This window comes from Otolemur garnettii, unplaced genomic scaffold (assembly GCF_000181295.1).
Source record: "Otolemur garnettii isolate 467f Iridium unplaced genomic scaffold, OtoGar3 scaffold00146, whole genome shotgun sequence".
Taxonomy (NCBI): Eukaryota; Metazoa; Chordata; class Mammalia; order Primates; family Galagidae; genus Otolemur; species Otolemur garnettii.
In genome coordinates, this window is record NW_003852541.1 from 4,213,815 (window position 1) to 4,220,025 (window position 6,211).

At 38.8% G+C, this 6,211-nt stretch overlaps 1 pseudogene; it reads right to left on the reverse strand.

The window, feature by feature from the left end:
- Positions 1 to 2,529: 2,529 nt before the first annotated feature.
- LOC100957993 lies at positions 2,530 to 3,175 on the reverse strand (annotated as a pseudogene).
- Positions 3,176 to 6,211: the final 3,036 nt, after the last annotated feature.

Here is a 6,211-nt window from a genome sequence, read left to right on the forward strand (position 1 = left end):
GTGGGAAAGAGACTTGAACAGAAACTTCTTTGAGGAAGACAGGCGCATGGCCTACAAACACATGAAAAAATGCTTATCATCCTTGATCATCCGAGAAATGCAAATCAAAACCACTTTGAGATACCATCTAATTCCAGTAAGATTAGCCCACATCACAAAATCCCCAAACTACAGATGTTGGCATGGATGTAGAGAGAAGGAAACACTTCTACACTGCTGGTGGGAAAGCAAGCTAATATGACCTTTTTGGAAAGAAGTTTGGAGAACACTCAAGGAACTAAAAGTAGACCTACCATTTAATCCTGCAATTCCTCTACTAGATATATACCCAGATGATCAAAAATTATTTTACAACAAAGACATTTGCACCAGAATGTTTATTGCAGCCCAATTCACAATAGCCAAGACATGAAACAGCCCAAGCACCCATTGGCCCATGAATGGATTAATAAATTGTGGTACATGTACACCATGGAATACTATGCAGCCACAAAAAAGAGGAGACTTCACATCTTCTATGTTTACCTGGATGGAGCTGGAACATATTCTTCTTAGTAAAGTATCTCAAGAATGGGGGGGAAAAAGTATCCAATATACTCAATACTACTATGAAATCAATAAATAATCACCTACACACTCATATGAATGGCAAAATATAACTGTAGTCCAGAAAGTACAGGGGAAGAGGAGAGAGAGGGGAGGGGAGGAGGAATAGGGAAGGAGGGAGGGCATTTGGGGGGACCTCACCTAATGTGCATGATGCAATGATACATTTCAAAACTATTAAGAAATGAGTATAATTATGATGGATGTGTTAGTTCAATGTAAGCATTTCACATTATATATCAAAGCAGTACCCTGAACCCCATAAATGCATCAATGTACAAAGTTATGATTTAATAAAAATAATAATAAAATAAATGAAAGACATCATGAGAGTGTCATCAAGAAACAAGACCCAGCTGTATCTTATCTACATGACATCCACTTTAAACACATAGAAACATGTAGGTTAAAAGGATGAAGAAAAATATACCATGTTAATACTAATCAAAAGGAAGCTGTATGCTATTAACAAAAACACAAAAGATAATGAATTGTTGGTAAAGGTGTAGAGAAAAGAACACCCCTGTATATTGTTGGTGGGAATGTAAATTAGTATAACCATTATGAAAAACAGTATGGAGCTTCCTCAAAAAACAGAACTACCATACTATCTAGCAATCCCATTTTTGGGCATATCTCTAAAGGAAATGAAATCAGCATCTTGAAGAGATATCTACACCTCTGTAGTCATTTCAGCATTGTTCACAATAGCCAAGACATACAACCTAAGTGCCATCAATGGATGAATGGATGAAACATACATGAATAGACAAAGATAATGTGACACATATATATGCATGTATAATGGGATATTATTCAGCCATAAATAGAAGAATATCCTGCCATTTGCAACAAAAGAATGAACCTGGAGGACATTATGCTATGTGAAATAAGCCAGGCACAGAAAGACAAATACTGCATGATCTCACCTTGTACTCGGAATCTTAAAATGTTGAACTCACAGAAACAGAAAGTAGAACAGTGGTTGCCAGAGCTGGGCAGGGATTTGGAGGGAGACATGGGGAAATGTTGGTATAAGGACATAAACTTTCAGACATAAGATGAATAAGACCTGGGCCTCTAATATACAGCATGGTGATATAGTTAATGATACTGTATTATAACTTGAAATTTGCTAAAAGAGTAGATCTTAAGTGTTCTTGACACACACACACACACACAGAGGCATCTATTTACTTGATTTTTCTAATCATTTCACAGTGTATTCATATATTAAATCATCAAATTGTATGCCTTGAACATATATAATTTTCATTTGAGAATTATACCTCAATAAAGCTGGGAGTGGGAGAAACATAAATTGGCTATATTAACTTCACAGAGAAAACTTCAGAGCAAGGAAAATCATCAAGGCTAAAGAGGGGTATTCCATAATGATAGTGAGGTTAATTCTCCAAGAAGACACAACAATCTTTAATGTGTATTAACAACTTAACAATAAGACACCAAGGAAAAATAGATGAATCTAATATTATAGTTGGAGACTTCAACACTCCTTTATCAAAAAAGGACAGATCCAGTAGGCAAAAATTATTAAGGACATGACACAGTTGAACTCAACAGGACTGTCAAACAAGTGGATATCATTGACTTCTACAGATAATGATATCCAATAATAGCAGAATACACATTCGTCTCAAGTTCACATGGAATATTCACCAAGATAGACCATATTCTGGGCCACAGAACACACCTTAATGCATTTAAAAGAAAAGAAATTATACAGTGTATTCTCTCAGGCTACAGTGTAATTAAACTTGAAATCAATTAGAAAGTTAGAAAATTAGAAAATCCAAAACATATGGAGATTAATATACTTCTAAATAAATACATGGGTCAAAGAAGAAATCTTGAGAGAAATTTATTTATTTATTTTTTAAAGTTCCAAATTAATGAATCCTTTATTGCATTGCTAAAATTACAAAGAGATGTTAAGGAATATCATGCGGTATCTTGCTGCAGCTGGACAACTCTTAGATCTTACTCATCAGCCTGCTGAACTGTTCCTTTTTCAGAGACATAAATACCATCCCCAAATTTTCTGATATCCTTGTTTTTAACTGTTGTGGCCTGCTGAATCAAAGCAGCTGAATTTGAAACAAGCTCGATGTCTTTTCCTTCAAGGATTAACTTATCTTTCTGGGCTTGAGATACTGAACAGGCAACGCCTGCCCTCATCCGAACCCAGCGGATATATTTTTCACCCAAGAAATTTCTTATTTCAACAAGAGACCAGTTCTCCTGGATAACAACGTTGATGGGGAAGTGCGCATACACAGACCTCACCTTGTAACGGAAGCCAGTGTAACACCCTTGATCATGTTCTGTACGTGACTACAAACAGTGCGAACAGCAGCCAGTTCCTTTCTATTTCCCCACCATTTGTCAACCCAGAGCCCCTTCTTTTTCTTTCCAAGGAGACTGAGTTCCACGTTGATGTGGTTGAAGTCCCTCCGCAGGGTCCCTTCACAATAACTGTGCGTCCCTTCAGAGTGATGTTGACATTTTCTGGAATGTCGATAGTCTGATTGCTGAGAATGGTCTTCATTCTCGCGGAGATGAAGCAAAGAGAGAGAAATTTAAGAATATTTTGAACTGGCTCAGCGCCTGTGGCTCAAGCGGCTAAGGCGCCAGCCACATACACCTAAGGTGGTGGGTTCGAATCCCCAGCCCAGGCCCGCCAAACAACAATGATGGCTGCAACCAAAAAATGGCCAGGCTTTGTGGCGGGCGCCTGTAGTCCCAGCTACTTGGGAGGCTGAGGCAGGAGACTCGCTTGAGCCCAGGAGTTGGAGGTTGCTGTGAGGGTGATGCCATGGCACTCTACCCAGGGGATAGCTTGAGGCTCCGTCTCAAAAAAAATAATTAATTAATTAATTTAAAAAAAAAGAATATTTTGAACTAAATGAAACTGACAAAACAACTTACCAAAATTTGTGAGATGCAGTGAAAGTAGTGCTTAGAGGGAAATTTATGGCATTAAATGCATGTTTCAGAAAAGAAGAAAGATCTAAAATCATCTAGGCTTCAGCCTTAGGAAACTAGAGAAAATAAAGCAGGCTGGGCACAGTGGCTCATGCCTGGATTCCTAGCACTCTGGGAGGCCTAGATAGGTGAATCGCCTGAGCTCAGGAGTTCAAGACCAGTCTGAGACCCCATCTTTACCAAAAATATAAAAACTAGCTTGGCATTTTGGTGGGGACCTATAATTCCAGCTCCTCAGGAGGCTGAGGCAAGAGGATTGCTTGAGCCCAAGAGTTTGAGGTTGCTGTGAACTATGATGCCACAGCACTCTACTCAGAGTGAGATTCCATCTCAAAAAAAAAAAAAAAGAAAGAAAGAAAGAAAAGAAAATTAGCAAATCAAATACAACAGTGTATAAAAAGAATTATGCACAGACTGATTCAATGTTCAAAACCCAATTAATGTAATTTATTATATCAACAGACTAAGGAAGAAAAATCAAATAATATCAGTAGACACAAAGAAAAGCATCGTCCTTGATACAGAACTACTAGGTCTTTCTGGAGGTGGATGTTCCCTGGCACTTTGCTCCCAGTGCCAAGAATGAGCACTGGTGCCCAGCTAATTTATTGCAGAACAAAGACAAACAAATGACTAAGACAATATGTTTGGAAGAGCTAGATGGGTTTCTCTCTGTAAGTGGAGAAGAGACCCTAAAGTCTGAACATATACTTCTTTTATAAACTAACTAAGCTATCTAATTTATTCTGCCTTCCCCTGCCCCCCACTCCCACACACAATTGTCTGTTCCCTCTAGTCTTTGGGGTAACTTACAGTTTGGGGTTACACAACAAACTTCTCAGTACCCATGCATCTTCCCCCAACTTTCCTGAAGAACCCCTAGGAGTTATAATTTGCAATTTTAATTATATGATAATGAGCCAAGGTCAGTGTAAGGTCACTAGGAGCTCTTCACTCTCTGTTCCAACTGGAGAGCAGACCCTAATCAATAACTGGTTCCTGCTCTCCATCCTTAGTTACTCCCTTTGTCTTTATACCATCATCCTCTTGCTGGTGGCCAAAAGGGCACAACTCCCTCACCCCTAGGACAGCAGGAGAAGCTAGGAGTAGAGACAGCAGGTCTCCTCTCTCAGGCACAGGCCATGACTGGTGATGGAGCAGAGCTGCTGCTGCATTGAAGGCCTGTTCCACGTGAGCCTGGCTGTCCTCCTGTGACAGTGATAGGCCCGAGGAGGTCGCGCTTAAGCCAGGCCAGCACTGCCTAATAGATTGTCTGCACAAAACCCTATATCTAACACCATCCAAGTACTTAATGTTAAGAAGCTAGAAGTTTTCCCACTAAGTTCAGGAACAAGCCAAGGATATTTCCCTCTTAGCACCTCTTTCCAACATTATACTGCAAAGTCTTCCTAAGGCAATAAGGAAAAATAACAGGAAGTGAAAAGGATACAGAAAGAAAAAAATAAAACCATCTTTGTTAATAGTTAACATGACTACCTATGTAGGAAATATGAAAGAATCAACAATGACAACAAAAAGTCCTGGAAATAATAGGGCTTATAGCAAGGCTTTGGGATACAAGGTTAACATCAAAAAGTGAATGTTTTCTTATATAGTACCAGTAGACAAGTGGAATTGAAAGTAAAATGCCATTTACATTAACACCCAAAAGAATGAAATACCTATTATACTAAGGTATAAATATTTATTTTTATTTGTTTGGTTTCGTTTGTTTGTTTGTTTGCTTGCTTGTTTTGAGACAGAGTCTTGCTCTGTAGCCCAGGCTGGAGTGCAGTGGTGTGATCTCAGGTAACTGTAACCTTGAATTCTTGGGCTCAAGCAATCCTCTGCCTAAGTCTTCGAGTAGCTGGGACTACAGGTGTGCACCATCATGCCTGGCTAACTATGTTGCCAGACTGTTCTCTGACTCCTGGCCTCACATGATCCTTCCACCTTGGCCTCCCAAATTTCTGGGATTACCAGCATGAGTGACTGTACCCAGCCAACTTAGATATAAATCTAACAAAATGTGTATAATATGAGGAAAACTGCAAAATACCAATGAAATAAATCAAAGAGGAACTAAATAAGTGGAGAGATAGTCCATATTCGTGGATAGGAAGACACAATATTGTCAACATATCAGTTGTCTTGGTCTGTTTGAGCTGCTAAAACAAAATATCTTAAACTGAGTAATTTATAAGTAACAGAATTTATTGCTGACAGTTCTAGAGACTGAGATATCCCTTATCAAGATACCGAGAGATTTAGTGTCTAGTGAGAGCCCATTCCTCATAGATGGCACCTTTTAACTGTGTCTTCACATGATGTAAGGGGCACACAAACCTTATAAAAAGACTTTTAGATTTCCAGCATCATTTATAAGGGCATAGACCTCATTTGTCAGGGCAGAGCCCTCATGACTTGATCACCTTCCAAAGGCCCCACCTTTTAATATTATTGCATTGGGAATTGGGTACTAATATATGAATTTTGTGGGGAATTAACATTCAAACAATAGCATCAATTCTTCCCAACTTGAACACTATAGCTCAAGTCAAAAACCCAGAAAGGTATTTTGTAGATATCAACAAGTTGT